General features: G+C 42.9%; 1 protein-coding gene across 2 annotated transcripts in view; it reads left to right on the top strand.

Annotated features, from left to right (window-relative positions):
• tmem121aa (transmembrane protein 121Aa) overlaps window positions 1-18,028 on the top strand; it is a 68,039-nt gene that overhangs the window by 16,752 nt on the left and 33,259 nt on the right. Inside the window, exon 1 of one of the 2 annotated variants that reach the window (XM_078406227.1) lies at window positions 12,673-12,753. The exons of the other annotated variant lie outside the window; for it this stretch is intronic. The gene's annotated coding sequence lies outside the window, so the exon portion shown is untranslated. Of the gene's footprint in view, window positions 1-12,672; window positions 12,754-18,028 lie in introns of those variants that run through there. 2 annotated transcript variants of the gene reach the window in all.

Raw genomic sequence — 18,028 nt, 5'->3', positions numbered from 1 at the left:
TGTATCACGTACCTGTAATACTGCTGCAATCATGATTTTCATTGTCCTCACCATACTTGTGTGTCTGATAATTAACTCAAGTTGACTTGGACAGCATGGAAACTAAGCCCAACTAACTCCAGCCCAACTAAGGTGTCTTCCATGGGTCTTCCTGTGCGAGTCCCATTTTTCTGTAATGAAACACTCTTCACTCTCGTTACTTCATCAAAGAACTGCATTGTCCTGTCGAGATATATAAAAACTTACATTCGTAGCATAAGTGATATAGAAACATAGAAAAAATTGGTGCAAGAGTAGGCCATTTGGCCCTTCGACCCAGCATCGCCATTCAATATGATCATTGGCTGATCATCCAAAATCAGTACCATGTTTGGCAGAAGATTAGTGAAAAAGTTGAGGAACTGACTGACGTGATGGTGGGAAAATTGCCCTTGACTCTTAATTGGGAAATCAACCTTGTGTTGGAAGGATCTGTAGATGCTGGTTTAAACCGAAGATAGACACAAAAAGCTGGAGTAACTCAGCGGGACAGGCAGCATCTCTGGATAGAAGGAATAGGTGATGTTTTGGGTCAAGACCCTTCTTCAGACTGAAAGTCAGGGGAAAGGGAAACGAGAGATATAGACAACGAAGATTTAAATCTAACACTCTCCTGAAAATGTCCAGTGAATTGGCCTCCACTGCCTTCTGTGGCAGAGAATTCCACCGATTCACAACTCTCTGAATAAAAACGTTTTTCCTCATCTCAGTCCTAAATGGCCTGCCCCTTATTCTGAAACAGTGACCCCTGGTTCTGCACTCACCCAACATCGGGAACATCTTTTCTGCATCTAGCCTGCCCAATCCTTCAAGAATGTTACGTGTTTCTATAAGATCCCCTCTCATCCTTCTAAATTCCAGTGTTTCTATAAGTAGGTGAGACACTGAGACTTTTGTTTTGTAAACCAGCATCTGCAGTTCCTTGTGTCTGTCAATTCCTGGTATCAGTCTTCTCAGAATTGCTTCCATTGAATTTATGTATTCCTTATTCCTCCAGAAGTACTCTAATCAATACCTTATATAACTAACGCATAACCTCCCTATCTTTGTGTAAAGTTGTGGCTAAGACAAATAAATGGAAGCATTTATATATCTCAAATGGGGAGAGGGACAAACAGCGTCACACAGCACAGAACTAAGCTCTTCATTCCAACTCCTCCATGCCAACCAAGAAATACTTGGATAGATTTGTGGAGTTAAATGAAGTAGGTCTTAAAAATATGGTCTCCATTTATTGAATTTTTAGAAAAGTAAATGGGTTTGGCACAGGACTAAAATAAAAAAAAATAAAAAATTTAAATAAAAAGTTGAAACTTGAGTTGGGGGTTGGATGTACAGCTGTGGTTTTTGTCTCCCGGATCTACTCCCGTTAATTTTTATTGTTAGATCCTTTTTTTTTTTTTTTAACCCTCTTACTCTCTCTTCCCAAGTTTATAGTTTTATATTTTTATTTTTACTTTCTCTCTTCAAAAATTTAAAAATTGAAGCTATGTAAGAACTTTGTAACAAATGTGTTTTTTTTTAAATTTCGATTTGTACATATGCTTTTCAAAAATAAAAAAAAATAAATAAAAATGAAGTAGGTCAGTGTGGAATGTAAAAATGGCATGAACCTTCAAGCCAATTGGCATGTTGCTTCAGATAGACATAAAGTGTCAGGCATCATCTCTGGAGAAAAGGGTTCGGGGTGACGTTTCAGGTTGGGACCCTTCTTTGTAATGTTATTGTTAACCATGAGAGGGCCACCACAACGAAGCTGCTTATTTTGATCGGGTGCTGATACGAAGCTACAAGGCAGAAATCCAGCTTCAAGCCAATTGGCATAGCCAGTCAAGTCAATGGAATTATCAGTCAAGTTAATGGAACTAAAAGGCAGAAGATGGGACAGTAAGAAGTGGGCACACTGGTATGAGTGAGGAAAGCCACATTTATGTGCATACTATCCTTTCAATAAGCATCAACATTGAGTGATTCTTGCACAAAAGAATCGCAAAGGCTAATTCTCTCTTACAAATTCAAATGGATGACAGGCACCCACATATAATCCCCTGGTGTTCATGCATCACAATCACAATCACAATCACAATCACAATAATACTTTATTAGCCAAGTATGTTTTGCAACATATGAGGAACTTCATTTGCCATACAGTCATAACAATAAAAAGCAACAGGACACACAAAGTACATTTCAACATAAACATCCACCACAGTGACTCCTCCACATTCCTCACTGTGATGGAAGGTGAAAAAATGTTCAATCTCTCCCTTCTTTGTTCTCCTGCGCTCGTGGGCCTCCAATCTTCCATTGACGGAACGACCTTGACTCCCGTAGCCGTTGATCATCCCGGGCCTTCCTTGTTGGGGCGATCAAGCTCCAGCATCGGGGGGAAATCTCAGCTCCCCGCGCCGGCGATCTAACCCAGGTCGGGACCAGTCGAACATCTTGCAGCTCGGAGCTCCCGACGGGTCTCAACCGAGACTGCGAGCTCCTTGATGTTGAGTCCACCGGCCGCATTGGAGCATCGATCCCAGGCAAGGAATCGGCTCAGATGTTAAATCCATGGCCCTGCGGGGGCTCAAGGTCAGTCCCAGGCAAGACCTCCAGCTCCACGATGTTAGGCCACAGAGCGACCGGACACACGATCCGGAAAACAATCGCATCTCCGGCAAGGTAAGAGAATGAAAAAAAAAAGTTTCCCCCGACCCCCTCCCCCACCCCCCCCATAAAACAACCGGAGAACATTCACACAAACTTTTAAAACACACTAAAAATAACAAAAAGAGTTCAAAAGAGCAGACAGACTGTAGGCGAGGCAACCATCGTGCGGCACCCCCTGGTGATATATCTTGGCCCCTTTTACATGGTTATAAAGCCTCACCGTTAAAAAATGATGGTCGCTAATTGGTAAATGGCACTTCAGTGTCTTAACTTGCCTGTCATTTCAATGAAAGCAAAAATCCCTTTATCAATGCCTGACACTTAAATAACATTTTGTCCCCTTGCTTTGCCAATACAACAGTTAAAACCACCTGAACTGGTTACAAGACATTTTATGGGAACATGGATAGGAAAGCTGTGATTTTGTACTTCAGACTAACTTGTTTATTCCCCATATTGTCAAATTTGTCCTGTGTATTAGCATTTAATTATATAACCGGATCACTGAGTTTACTGAGGTGCAGAATTAATTCACTTCCAAGGATCTTTGGCAGCTCGTATTTCACGGTTGTGAATTGTAACTTGTAAAATGGATGTCCAAGTTAATGGTGGCGATGCAAAAATAAAAATTGCATTAACAGAAACTATTAGAGACTGGCCTTGCATCAGATTTTAAAAGTAGAAAGTCCAATGACAGCTTGGAAATCTGAAAGATTAACAGGACATGCTGCAAACACTTAGCGGGCCAGGCAGCATCTGTGGAAAGAGAACCAGAGTTAACATTTCAGATTGCTGACCCTTCGACGGAACTGGATAAACAGATAGACACAAAGTGCTGGAGTAACCCAACGGGTCAGGCAGCATCTCTGGAGAAAAAAGATGGCGGGTTCTGCAACACCCTCTCTCGCTGCTCCCCCTCTGTGCTTTTCTTGTCTGAGCACTTCACCACCCCCCCCCACCCCCCACCACTTTCAGTCTGATGAAGGGTCCTGCCTCAAAACGTTACCCCGCCTTTTCCTCCAGAGATGCTGCCTGACCTGCTGAGTTACTCCAGCACTTTGTGTCTATCTTTGGTATAAATCAGCATCTGCAGTTCCTTGTTTATACATTCTGGATAAGTAGGTCTCAAATAAAATCTGATTTCCAGAGTCCATTTCCAACTCTCAAAGTGCTTCAACAGTTCTATACTGCAGAGAACAAATTGATATGCAAAACAAATTGGACTTTTAACACAACGGGCCACATCCCAAATATCTGAATTCTCAACGCATTGAAAATGGCCGTTGTAGACAACAGAAAATTATGCCAACACAGTAACCTCTACCCCGTTGCCCAAACGTTCTGCACACAACGTGACACAATGTGTTATCGCATACCTAGTACCCTTCTCTGAAAAGCTGCTAAGTTCTTGTCCCGGTGTAGTTACCATCGCTCACTGCCTCCCTGCTACAAACACTTGTGCAATTTGATTCCTCACGCTCAACCCTGTCTAATAGCTATTGGTTACAAAGTGCAGGAGTAACTCAGCAAGTCAGGCAGCATCTCTGGAGAACAGAGATAGGTGACATTTCAGGTCGAGACTTGGTTCGAGGTTGAGAAAATATTGGATTTGTTTGTTAGGTGCTTAGTTTCTATGTGGCCAGCCACACCCACTGACTTGCTCACAGTGAATAGCAGAATGCTGGAGTAACTCAGCAGGTCAGGCAGCATCTCGGGAGAGAAGGAATGGGTGACGTTTCGGGTCGAGACCCTTCTTCAGACTGATGTCGGGGGTGGGACAAAGGAAGGATATAGGTGGAGACAGGAAGATAGAGGGAGATCTGGGAAGGAGGAGGGGAAGGGAGGGACAGAGGAGCTATCTGAAGTTGGAGAAGTCAACGTTCATACCACCGGGCCGCAAACTGCCCAGGCGAAATATGAGGTGCTGCTCCTCCAATTTCCGGCGGGCCTCACTATGGCACTGGAGGAGGCCCATGACAGAGAGGTCAGACTGGGAATGGGAGGGGGAGTTGAAGTGCTGGGCCACCGGGAGATCAGTGGCGTTAATGCGGACCGAGCGCAGGTGTTCAGCGAAGCGATCGCCGAGCCTGCGCTTGGTTTCGCCGATATAGATGAGTTGACATCTAGAGCAGCGGATGCAATAGATGAGGTTGGAGGAGGTGCAGGTGAACCTCTGTCTCACCTGGAAAGAATGTTTGGGTCCTTTGATGGAGTTGAGGGGGGAGGTAAAGGGACAGGTGTTGCATCTCGTGCGGTTGCAAGGGAAAGTGCCCGGGGTTAGGGTGGTTTGGGTAGGAAGGGACGAGTGGACCAGGGAGTTGCGGAGGGAACGGTCTCTGCGGAATGCAGAGAGGGGAGGGGATGGGAAGATATGGCCAGTGGTGGGGTCCTGTTGTAGGTGACGGAAATGTTGGTGGATGATATGTTGGATCCGCTGGCTGGTGGGGTGGAAGGTGAGAACGAGGGGGATCCTGTCCTTGTTGCGAGTGGGGGGATGGGGAGCAAGAGCGGAGCTGCGGGATGTAGAAGAGACCCTAGTGAGAGCCTCATCTATAATGGAGGAGGGGAAGCCCCGTTTTCTGAAAAACGAGGACATCTCGGAAGCCCTAGTCTGAAACACCTCATCCCGGGCACAGATGCGGCGTAGACGGAGGAATTGGGAGTAGGGGATAGACTTTTTGCAGGGGACTTTTTGCAGGTGAATAGCAGAAGGTTTGTTCAAGCAGTAACTGAACATGAGGAGATGGGGCTGATATCATGTACAAAATATAAAATAAATTACAAATAAAACCGACATGATAAGACTACTCAGCAATCAGGTTATTATTAGCATCTGCCAGTCAACATTTTTCATCCAACTAATAAAGAACTAACCTGTATCAGTTACTATATTAATGCACAGTATTCACTATTGTACAATAATTGCTATAAATCTGCGTCATTTAACCAGTACTGTTGCAACAAGTTTATTCCACCCTTCTCATCAGTCCCTGTCTCAAGCTGATCCAAACTGTTTATAATCTCATAGTCCTATTTTATCATGAGCAAGTAAACCTCACTATCTCTGTCATAAAGCCTGTCTTTGTCCTCAGATAAATGATCCACCTTCATGCCCATCCCTGGCTCTCTGTGACTGAATATCTTTGGTATAAACCAGCATCTGCAGTTCCTTCTTATACATCACCTATTGATGTTCTCCAGGAATGCTGCATGATCTGCTGAGTTACCCCAGTACTTTGTCTCTATTTTTGTAAACCAGCATCTGCAGTTTTCTTCTATCCATGTACCACACTATGTCCCGGATGCTGCTTCATTTGCTTGAGCCCAAAACTCAGGAATCTCCTCCCAAAACTACTCCCACCTCCCCACCTCTCTGCCCTCCTTCAAGGATCTCACTCACTGCAAGGTTGATATCCCTCCTGCTTTTACCTGCTTCCCCCGCCGTGTCATGCACTTTGGTCTGTTGAGCACTCTAGAGTATCTTAACTTTGAAGGCACCACATAAATGCAAGAAGTTTTTGTTGTAAGGAAGTATGGGATGGGAAGAAGAACAATGAAAATGTGCAAAATATCTGCCAACCTCTCTGATCTGTGGCGATGCAGATTCGCACAGTGTGTGGGAATGGAAGACAAAAATGTTGTTGAATTTCAATTCCTAACTCAATTAACTAATCATTCCTTTATCTAAAAAATAAACTAATTTAATTTGGTTAAAGGTGGTATCTTATCTATTAAAACCTGCAATAATATGCCTTCCCAAACTATTGCTTCATTGCAGATTAGTAGCTCAAATAATAAAGAAAATTGATGCAGGCAAACACGTGTCTAAAGAAGCCCTTTGTTTGACTATCCATCTTACAGTGGTATCTTGTGTTGCATCGATAATGAAAGCTGTTCTATTACAGATAACTCCAAGGCTCTTGAATCCCCCAACCCCCATCAAAAGACTGTTCTTTCCAGCACTGAAAGTTGAGTTCAATTGATTTACAGTCTTCAAATTTACCTCAATATGGGAATTTCTGCTGATAAAACTATCCCATCTCTGCAGATACCAGCTGTTTACAAACAATATAATGTAACCTGATCTGTGAGTCAGAGAATAATTGAATCAAATTCCTGAGGGTCTGAGCCCATTTAACACTGTTGGCATGACAACATAACACTGAAGAGGTGCTGGACTGTCAGTAGCCCAGCTTCATAGCTCCAGTTGCAAACAGGATTCATTCACTGGGTCCATCTGGAATATCTGGAATTTAGAAGATTGAGGGGGGGATCTTATAGAAACTTACAAAATTCTTAAGAGGTTGGACAGGCTAGATGCAGGAAGATTGTTCCCGATGTTGGGGAAGTCCAGAACAAGGGGTCACAGTTTAAGGATAAGGGGGAAGTCTTTTAGGACCGAGATGAGAAAGTTTTTTTTCACACAGAGAGTGGTGAATCTGTGGAATTCTCTGCCACAGAAGTTAGTTGAGGCCAGTTCATTGGCTATATTTAAGAGGGAGTTAGATGTGGCCCTTGTGGCTAAAGGGATCAGGGGGTATGGAGAGAAGGCCGGTACGGGATACTGAGTTGGATGATCAGCCATGATCATATTGAATGGCGGTGCAGGCTCGAAGGGCCGAATGGCCTACTCCTGCACCTATTTTCTATGTTTCTATGTTTCTATCTGGCCCAAATGCCAGGCAGGCTACCCAGCCACATCTAAGCTGGGGTCATCTTATAACAATGACCTCAGGTAATTCTTCATCTTCTTGGTGTGGAGTGTCCAACCTCAACCTCAGCCTCTGTCTTAGCTGAGCTGATAACTGTCACCTGCCAATATGTGTGATTTCTAACAGCCCCAGTAGATGCAATGGAGCTTTGGAGATGCAAGATATCCATAGAGTCCTCATCTGGTGTCCATTTCCAAAACGTAACTAACTCTCAGCACACTGCCGAGATAATTCAACGCAAACCCTCCGTCTGCTGAAAGAGAAAACAAAAAACGCTGGAAAACACACAGTGGTTCAGGCAGCATCTGAAGCAGTGAATGTTTCAAGCCTGTAACCCTTTAAATTCTGAACATCAAGTCATACAGCTTGGAAACGGGCCTTTTGGCCGATCTAAGGATCCTGGATCGTAAACATCAACTGTTTCTATTTCCACAGATGTGATTCAATGATTCAATTATTCAATTCAATGATTCAATTATACTTTTTGTAATGATTTAATGATACTGTATTGTCACATGTACATAGGTGCAGTGAAATGCTTTGCTTTGCATACAGCCCAGTAAAATTATATATCAGCCCTCACCTAGGCAGTACACAAGTGTCACCATGTTTCTGGCGCTGACAAAGTTACATGAAGTTCGTCGAACTGTTTGTGCCTGGACTGCTGGGAGTTTTCTGTTTTTATTTCAGATTTCCAGCATCTGCAGTTTTCATCATTTCCATTGCTCATTTGCTGAGTTGATTCTCAGACTTCTTTCATCAAAGGAATCCAGATAAATTGGGGTTGTTCTCCACTGAGTGGAGGAAGTTCAGGGCTAGCATTTAGCAGCGATGCTCAAATTGATACATGACACTGATAAAAGAGAAAGGAAGGAGATGTCGGTACCAGGTGAAGTAGGTGTTTAGCCAGTGATAGATGACAAACTCATTAACATTGCTGCCTCACTGCTCCAGGGACCTGGGTTCGGGAGTTCAAGAGTATTTAATTGTCAAATGCACAGGGACCAGAACAATGAAATTCTTACTTGCTCCAGCTTTACTGGCACATTAAATGTGACAACACCACAAACGAATCAGTAAACTTTCTAGGAAAACCAGACCATGATAGTGCAAGTTGTATGTCATACAATTTTATTAATTGAGAGACCATAGTAGTTCGGTGCTGAGGCTGGGTTGTGCAGGGTGGTTCAAGAGCCTTATGGTTGATGGGAAGAAGCTATTCTTGGTCATAAGGAAGAGGAGTAGAATTAGGCCTTTTGCCCAATCAAGTCTATTCTGCCATTTAATCATGGCTGATCTATCTCTCCCTCCTAACCCCATTCTCCTGCTTTCTCCCCCTAATCTCTGACACCCGTACTAATCAAGAATCTATCTATCTCTGCCTTAAAAATATCCACTGACTTGGTGTCCGCAGTCCTCTGTGGCAAATAATTCCACAGATTCACCACCCTCTGACTAAAGAAATTTCTCCTCATCTCCTTCCTAAAAGAGTGTCCTTTAATTCTGAGGCTATGACCTCTAGTCCTAGACTCTCCCACTAGTGGAAACATCCTCCCCACATCCACTCTATCCAAGTCTTTCACTATTCTGTACGTTTCAATGGGGTCCCTCCTCATTCTTCTAAGCTCCAGCGAGTACAGGCCCTGTGCCGAAAAACACTCATCATAGGTTAACCAGCTCATTCCTGGGATCATTCTTGTAAACCTCCTCTGGACCCTCTCCAGACATGATGGCCAAAATTGCTCACAATATGGTGCCCAAAATTGCTCACAATTTCTTGAACCTGGAGGTAATGGTTCATGGGCTCCTGTATCTTCTTGTTGATAGTTGCAGCAAAATGAATGATAGTGCACATCAAAGATAACTTTGATGGTGGTGAGGTCCACACCTGTAAGGGACCACTCCTGCCCATAGCTGCTGGTTCAGCCCTTAGCCTTTAGAGATACAGTGCGGAAGATCCACGCCGACCAGCGATCACCTGGTACATAAGCACTGTCCTATACACCAGGGACAATTTATGATTTTTCTGAAGCCAATTAACCTACAGACCTGTACGTCTTTAGAATGTGGGAGGGAACCGGAGCACCCGGAGAAAACCCATGTGGCCACAGGAAGAACGTACAAACTCCGTACAGACAGCACCCGTAGTCAGGATCGAACCCGGGTCTCGGGCGCTGTAAGGCAGCAACTCTACCACTGTGCCACTGTGCCACCCCACCACTGGTTGGTAAGATACAGTAAATTGCCCTCGTGTGGGTGGCCAGAGAATTGGTGAGGAAGTGTTGATCGGGATGAGAGAGTAAAGTGGGAGTTATATTGTTGGTGAAATGTGAGAGACCAAAGACCCTGCTTCCAAGATGTTTGACCTATGTTTGGAATTTAAAAAACTCTACCTGAAAGGCCACGATTGTAACATATTCAATAGTAATTTTCAGAATAGACTGAACAATGTATGGATGTGATGGGAAGGAAGAGGGGAACAAAAGTATCAGGACACCTTCAAATAGCAGACGTAGACAAGATGATCTGAACTGGACTGTACCCAGGCTGAGTGACAGAATGGATTGAGTGACAGAATGGATTAAAATAATTGTTGTACTGTGTTGAACATGTTTCCAAAGACACGAGGAGGAAGTACACAGGTTGGCACAAAGGACTGCTGGTGCCACCTTTATAATTCAGAATCATTTAGAGGCCTGGAACATAGAACTGTACAGCACAAGAACAGGCCCTTCAGCCCATAATGTCTGTGCCGAACATGATGCCAAGACCAACTCTTACCTGCCTGCACATAATCCATGTCCTTCTATTCCTTGCATATCCACATGCCTATCCAAAAGTCTCTTAAATGCCACTATCGTGGCTGCCTCCTCCACCATCACCAGTGGCAGCATGCACCTGGCACTCACTACCTTCTGTGTGATCAACGGTCCTTTAAACTTTCACCTCTCACCATAAAATTAGAAATCAGGCCAAACACAACAAAATACCTTTGGACTATTTGGTGGGAAAGCAGCACCCGAGGCATTTGCAGAGTGGAAGCACAGACTCATCCCTAGGGATACGATGTGCATTGAATTTTCTGTAGTTAAGAATGACCTTACATCCATTTGCAGCGTTCATAACCTCTTAATGAATCTCACAGTTAATGAAGTACTTTTGAAGTACTATTATAGTTGGTAATCACGATGACCAGAAAGCACTACAACAAGATCTCACAAAGACAACATAATTATGATTGGTGGCTGGTAGAAAAATATTGATAAATATTGATCTGGTCATGGGAGAAAATTCTCACCAAGATTCATGGATTTGTGCAGCACAGAGATGGAGCCCTTATTCCTAACCAGTCTGAAGAAGGGTCTCGACCCGAAACATCACCCATTCCTTCTCTCCAGAGATGCTGCATGTCCCGCTGAGTTACTCCAGCATTTTGTATCTATCCTGATTAATCTGTTCTCTCTATTGTTTCCACATCCTTTGTCCAGTGTGGCAACCTGAACTGTACCGATAGTCTAGGGCAGTCCAACCAATGTTTTGTATGACTGGAACATGACATCGCCACTCATGTACTCAACACTCAGTGAACGAAAGCAATCAAAACAAATACCATTTTCACTACCCTCCACACCAGCGTCACCACTTTCTGTCAGCTATGTTCAGTTCAGCTCAGCTTAGTTTATTGTCACATGTACTGAGGTACAGAGGAAATATGTTGTTGCGTGCTATCTAGTCAGCGGAAAGACAATGCATGATTTTAATCGAGCCATTCTTTAGTCTGAAGGTGTTTAATCTGTGGAATTCTTTGCCACAGAAGGCTGTGGAGGCCGTCAGTGAATATTTTTAAGGTAGAGATGGATAGATTCTTGATTAATACAGGTGTCAGAGGATATGAGGAGAAGGCAGGAGAACGGGGTTAGGAGAGAGAGAGATAGATCAGCCATGATTGAATGGCGGAGTAGACTTGATGGGCCGAATGGCCTAATTCTACTCCTGTCACTTATGACCTCATGACTACAAGGGAATAACTTTTAGTGCAAGGTAAAGCCAGTAAAGTCCAATCAAAGATAGTCCGAGTGTCTCCAGTGAGGTAGATAGTAGCTCAGGACTGCTTACTTGGTGTGGTAGGATGGTTTCTGTTACCTGATAACAGCTGCACTTGCATCCTGAGACCTCTCTGTACATCAATGCTCCCCGGCCTCTGCCATTTTCCATATATGTCCCACCAGAATTTGACATCCCTTAGTGGCTTGTTGGCATTAAATCCCAGCTGCCACCATTCCGCCAACTTGCCCGCTGATCTATGTCTTAGACAACAATCGTGAAGAAATATAAAGGGCTCTTTTCCTGAGAAGGAAGGCATGGCTTTGACTGAGCATTTCATATGGAGAGAATAACACCTCTGTCAGCAATGGACCTGGATAGTGGAATCAAGGCCACGAAGGTGGCTTTGAAACCGGCCTCCTGATACTCAGGCAAGAAAGTAACAGGCCGAGTCAATGGCAATGTTCTGCTCCAGCTTGTCATGTACAACATGTAACGTGATGCAGACAGAATGAAGTATGGTGTGATTCCTATGTGCTCTGTACTTTATGTTAGCAGGTATTTGGTGAGATTGTACTTTGAAGCTGAAAAATCTCCCGAGTGTATTTGAGGTTTTCAGTTCTTATGGGCCTTTGTTCTTCCAAAAGAACATCCACTTCTTTTGTATATCTTCAGGCAAGTATAAAATTCTAGCAACTTTGTCCTACTTTGCACAAAAGGCCTGCTCGGTCCCCACTCACTGACCTACCAGACCCTTTTTTTGGGAGTTCACAATTCCTAACGGTGTTTTGAAATATCCCCCATTATCCCAGCGAATGAAATTCAAAAGTGAACTGCAGATGCTGGAAATCTGAAATGAAAACAGAAAATGTTGAGAGCACTTAGCAGGTCAGGCCAGTACTTTGATTTTATCCTCTGTTATCTCATTCCTCCCATCTCAGTGACATATTTCAACTCTACAACCAGTCTGAAGAAGGGTCCTGACTCCAAATGTCACCTGTCTACTTCCCTCCACAGATGCTGCCTGACCCACTCTGTTCCTCTAGCAGTTTGTATTTTGCTCAAGATTTCAGCAGATTCTCATGTCAACTCATCAAGCTCTCTGTGCTCTCTGTGACAGCTTCATCAGTAAACAATTTTAGTTGCTTCAAAACCTGTTTTCTTCTGTTCCTACAGCCATATATGAGCTGGAGCTCTGAAAATGTCCTCCCTACACCTCTCCATTCCTGTAAGATGCTCCTTAACTCAACCTCTCACAGAATTTAGAGGTCATGAAATCACGAGGGACATAGTTAGGGTAGGTAATCTTTATTTCCAATGATAGGGGAATCTAAAACAAGACGGCATTTAAGGTGAATGGGGAAAGATCAAAGGGGATCTGAGGGGCAAGATTTTCCAATGAGAGTGGTGGGTAAATGGAACAAGCTGCCAGAGGCCTATCTAATTACAATATTTAAAGGAATATATAGATAGGAAATATTTAGAGGGATATAGGCCTAATACAGATAACTAGGACTATCTTAAGCAGGCATCTTGGTTGGCATGGGCGGGTTAGGCTGAAGGGCCCGTTTCTGTGCTCAATAATTAATGACTCTTTTTCACTCTTCACTTGCATTCATCAATCCTAATATCAAAATGTTTCCTGGGATCTCATTGTGACTGATAAAGAATCTATGAAGTGACTGCAGAGAGATTCTAAATGTTTAGGTCTATGTTTAGGTTTATTATTAACACGTGTACCAAGGTCCAGTAAAAAGCTTTGTTTTGCAGGCTATCCAAGCAGATCAGATTTTAGCTTAGCGTGTAAGCAAGGTCTTTGGCCCACAGTGTCCGCGCCAACCAGCAATCCCTGTACACCTCCGTATCCTTGGGATAACTCCGTATCCTAGGGATAACTCAGTTTCTACTGAAGCCAATGAACCTACAAACCTGTACATTTTTGGAGTGTGGGAGGAAACCGGAGCATCCGGAAAAACCCCATGTGGTCACGGGGAGAACGTACAAACTCCATACAGAAAGCACCCGTAGTCAGGATCAAACCCCAGTGTCTGGTGCTGCAAGGCAGCAACTCTACCACTGCGCCACCTACCACTATGGTCCCTACCACTACCACTCTACCACTGCGCCACCTACCACTATGGTCCCTACCACTACCACTCTACCACTGCGCCACCTACCACTATGGTCCCTACCACTACCACTCTACCACTGCGCCACCATGCCACCCCTATACCATTGATAGATACAATCAGTTCAAACTCAAGTACAATAAGGAAAAGGGGAAGATACAGAGCACAGAATATAGTTCTCATCACTGTAGAGCATCAGTACCATAGACAAAGTCCAATGTCCACTATGGGTTAGAGGTAAATCGGACAGTCCCCTAGCTTATGGAAGCTAGGGACCATTCAGAAGCCTGATGACAAAGGAGAAGCTGTACCCAAGTCTGGTGATACATGCTTTCAAACCTCTGTACTTTCTGGCGGACAGGAGCAGGAGAAGACGCAATGACCAGAGTGGAACAATATTCAATTATGTTAGCTGCCACTCTGAGGCAGGGTGAAGTGTAGATGGAGTCAATGGTGGGAATTTCTCCGTGATTTCTTGAGGTCTTGGGCACAACTGTTCCCAAACTAAGCTGTGATGCAACCCAACAGTATGCTTTCTATGGTGCATCCGTAGAGGTTTGTCAGAGTCGTTGGCGACTGTCATGCAAATGTCCTCAGTCTCCTGTGGAAGTGGAAGTGTTGGTGTGCCTTCTTGGCTGTCGCATCAATGTGGTTGGTCATCGGCAGATCATTGGTGATATTAATGCCAAGGAACGTGAAGCTCTCAAACACTTCCTGCTCGGCACCATTGGCACTGATTGGGGCATGTACTCCATCATGCTTCCTGAAGTCGATGACTAGTTTCTTCGTCTTGTTGACATTGAGAGGGAGGTTATTATTCTGTCACCATGTCACTAATTGTTCTGTCCCCTTCCTGTACTCCATCTTGTCATTGTTCATGAACCGGTCCACCACAGTGATGCACGTCTTCTGCAAACTTGGAGGTGGTCTGCAAAAACATAACTAGATTTGAATACAGGAGCTCTACTAACACCAGAGCCAAGAAACATTTCATTCTTAACAGGGAAATACAGGATAACTGGCAGGATGTGGAAGTTCAATGGGTGTTATAATATTTTTCAATGGGTGTTATAATATAATGGGTGTTATAATGGGTGTTATAATGGGTGGTGTAATGGGTGTTATAATATAATGGGTGTTATAATGGGTGTTATAATGGGTGTTATAATGGGTGTTATAATATAATGGGTGTTATAATGGGTGTTATAATGGGTGTTATAATGGGTGTTATAATATAATGTGTGTTATAATGGGTGTTATAATGGGTGTTATAATGGGTGTTATAATATTTTTCAATGGGTGTTATAATATTTTTTTTATTGACGGCTGAACATTGATACGGAGATTTGGAAGAACTTGCCAAATCAAACTGTGCCAGGGAACCATTTACAACCATCTGGGAGAGCAGTTTAATCATTCATTTTAACGGGACACCTGAGTCAGTGTTCCCTGGCTATTGTACAATTTCACTTCAGTTTATTGTCACCTGTACCGAGGTACAGTGAAAAGCTTTTGTTGTGTGCTAACCAGTCAGCGGAAAGTTAATACATGTTTACATTCGAGCCATTTACAGTGTATAGATATGTGATAAGGGATTAACGTTTAGTACAAGGTAGTGCTTTCTATGGTGCATCTGTAGATGGTGAGAGTTGTAGGGGACATGCCAAACTCCCTAAGCCTATTAAGGGAGTAGAGCTGTTGGTGTGCTTTCTTAGTCATTGCTTCCATATGGGTGGCCCAGGAGAAGTTGTTGGTGATATTGACTCCTAGGAATTTGAAGCTTTCCACCATCTTTACTTCAGTGCCATAGAGTTAGAAGACGAGTTGGCCAAGATAACATGATCAAAGCTCTTGAGAAGAGCTTCAGGCCAAAGCCTCCTGACCAAAGCAAGCGAGCCATGCAGAACCATGAAAGAGGCTCCTGGACTTCCAGTGTCTGGTTCGACTTCTATTTTGCTAAAAGCTGATAGTAATTAGGTCACAAAAACATTTCTAACTTGAGATTATAAATGATGGCGAGGTAATGGATTTAATGGAATTAAACAAAAACAGAAAACCTTGAAAATATTCAGCAGCTCAGAAAGCATTTTCTTATTTTGTTTCTGATTCACTTAGTCCATTGAGCCTATTCCATCATCCAATGTAATAATGGCAGATCAGTGACCTAATTCTATAAACCCGTCTTTGTGCCAGAATATCTTTATTTAACAAAAGCCTATTAATTTCAGATTTAAAAGCATCCATTGACCTGGCATGAATTGTCACATTAGACTTTAGAGATACTGTGCAGAAACAGGCACTTCAGTTCACAGAGTCTGTACCAACCAGCGATCATCCCGTACACTAAAACTATCCTACAGAAGTGGGACAATTTTATAACTTACCAAAGCCAATTAACCTATAAACCTGCAGGTCTTTGGGAGTGTGGGAGGAAACCAGAGCACCCGGAGGAAACCCATGCAGTCACATGGAGAACGTATAAACTCCGTACACACAGCACCCGTAGTCAGGATCGAACCCGGTCTCTGGTGCTGTAAGGCAGCAACTCTAATACTGTGCCACAGTGCCGCCCCTCCACCTGTACAGGACCATGCGGAGCTTCTACCACATTTAGTGTGCGAATGTTTCCTAACATCATTCCTGAAAGCCTTGGCACCAATTATGACCCCTAGTCCTTAGCTCCCCAGCCAGTGGAAACGATTGTCTCCATCCTCTTAATACTTTGAATACTTTAGTCAAATGTTTCCTTAATTTTCCAAATTCCAGGACACACAATCCTCGTTTATCCACTCTTTGTTTGTAATCCTGGCCAATCTACATAGGCAAGACAGAAAAGGATATGGTCCCAATGCAGGCAATTGGGAATAGGTCAGCATGGGCCACCGTGTTTGTGCTGTACAACTCCGTTACTCTACACTGTATTCCTCCAAGACCAATATATCCTTCCTCAGGAGTGGTTCCCAGAAATGAATGCAGTATCCAGATCAGATACAATCATAAATTAGCTTCCATCCCTCTATATTCCATCCATCTTATGATAGGGAACTTAAAAAAAAATGTTGCACCTATCCATTAGGTTTTAGCGAGTCCTTCTCTCTGATTTCTATCTTCTTTCTATTTAGAAAATGATAAGATGTATCCTGGGTGCAAAGTTGACATTCGTCAGCACTTTCAACCTTACCCACCAATTTTCCGCACTCTCTTAACCTATCCATGTCCCTTCGCAATTATTGATTCCCATCTGCTCTAGTCGTCAATAATCACTGATATACAACATGTATTCCTTCACCTCAGCTATTTATCAATATTGTGATATATCTTTATTTATCTATCTATCTATCTATCTATCTATCTATCTATCTATCTATCTATCTATCTATCTATCTATCTATCTATCTATCTATCTATCTATCTATCTATCTATCTATCTATCTATCTATCTATCTATCTATCTATCTATCTACTTACTTATCTATTTTATTTATTTATTTATTTATCTGCTCGTTTATTTATCTATTTATTTATTTATTTATTTATTTATTTATCTAACTGTCTGTTTATTTATTTATTTATTTACCTATTTATTTATTTACCTATTTTTTTATCTATCTGTCTATTTATTTATTTATTTATTTATTTATCTGTTTATTTATTTATTTATTTATTTATTTGTCTATTTATTTATTTATTTGTTTGTTTATTTATTTAAACAAATACTCTATTCCAAAACAAAACCAAACATACAAAGCAGTAACGCGATCAAATCAAAAGCTGCCTGTATCGGCAGTTTACAAAGAAAACAATTATCAAATTAAAATTCCGCCAACCTTGTCAATAATACATTCGACCTCCCGTGGCGACCAGCGTTCACGGAAGGCCTCCAGCGTCCCCATGGACACCATGTGTTCCCTCTCCAGGGTCACGTATGCACGGACGTAAGGCCGGAAAAGGGGCAGGCAGCCGACCCCTGTGCGGCTGTTGACTACCCGCTGCCTGGACCGCGGATGGCCATCTTGGCCACATATATCTTTATTGGGAGTGGTGCAGGGGGAGACTCCAAATTGCAAACAGATTAAATGTTTTGTGGACCTCGAAGTGTAACGTTATTTAGCAGGCAGCTGAAGAAAAGCTTTTAAACTTTCATCGAGCTCCTTCTTCTAGGCAATTTTTGCAGCAAAGTCAGATCGGAAAGCTGTACGATCTGGTGAATTTCTGAAAAAATATTAATGGTAAGTACGCAATTCATGGGTACACCTTTAATAGAATTGATGTACGGAGGGATGTTGGGGTCCAAGTTCCTAGCTCCCTGAAAGTGGCAACACAAGTAGGTAGAGTGGTAAAGAAGGCAGATGGTATGGCTTGCCTTTGTCAGTCGGGGCATGGAGCATAAGAATCAGGAATGTTGCAGCTTTATAAAACATTGGTTAGGCCACATTTGGATTA

The sequence above is a fragment of the Rhinoraja longicauda genome, chromosome 10, assembly GCF_053455715.1.
Source record: "Rhinoraja longicauda isolate Sanriku21f chromosome 10, sRhiLon1.1, whole genome shotgun sequence".
In the NCBI taxonomy this organism is placed as follows: Eukaryota; Metazoa; Chordata; class Chondrichthyes; order Rajiformes; family Arhynchobatidae; genus Rhinoraja; species Rhinoraja longicauda.
Note: the sequence above shows the minus strand (reverse complement) of the source record. Positions and strands in the feature narration are given on the sequence as shown.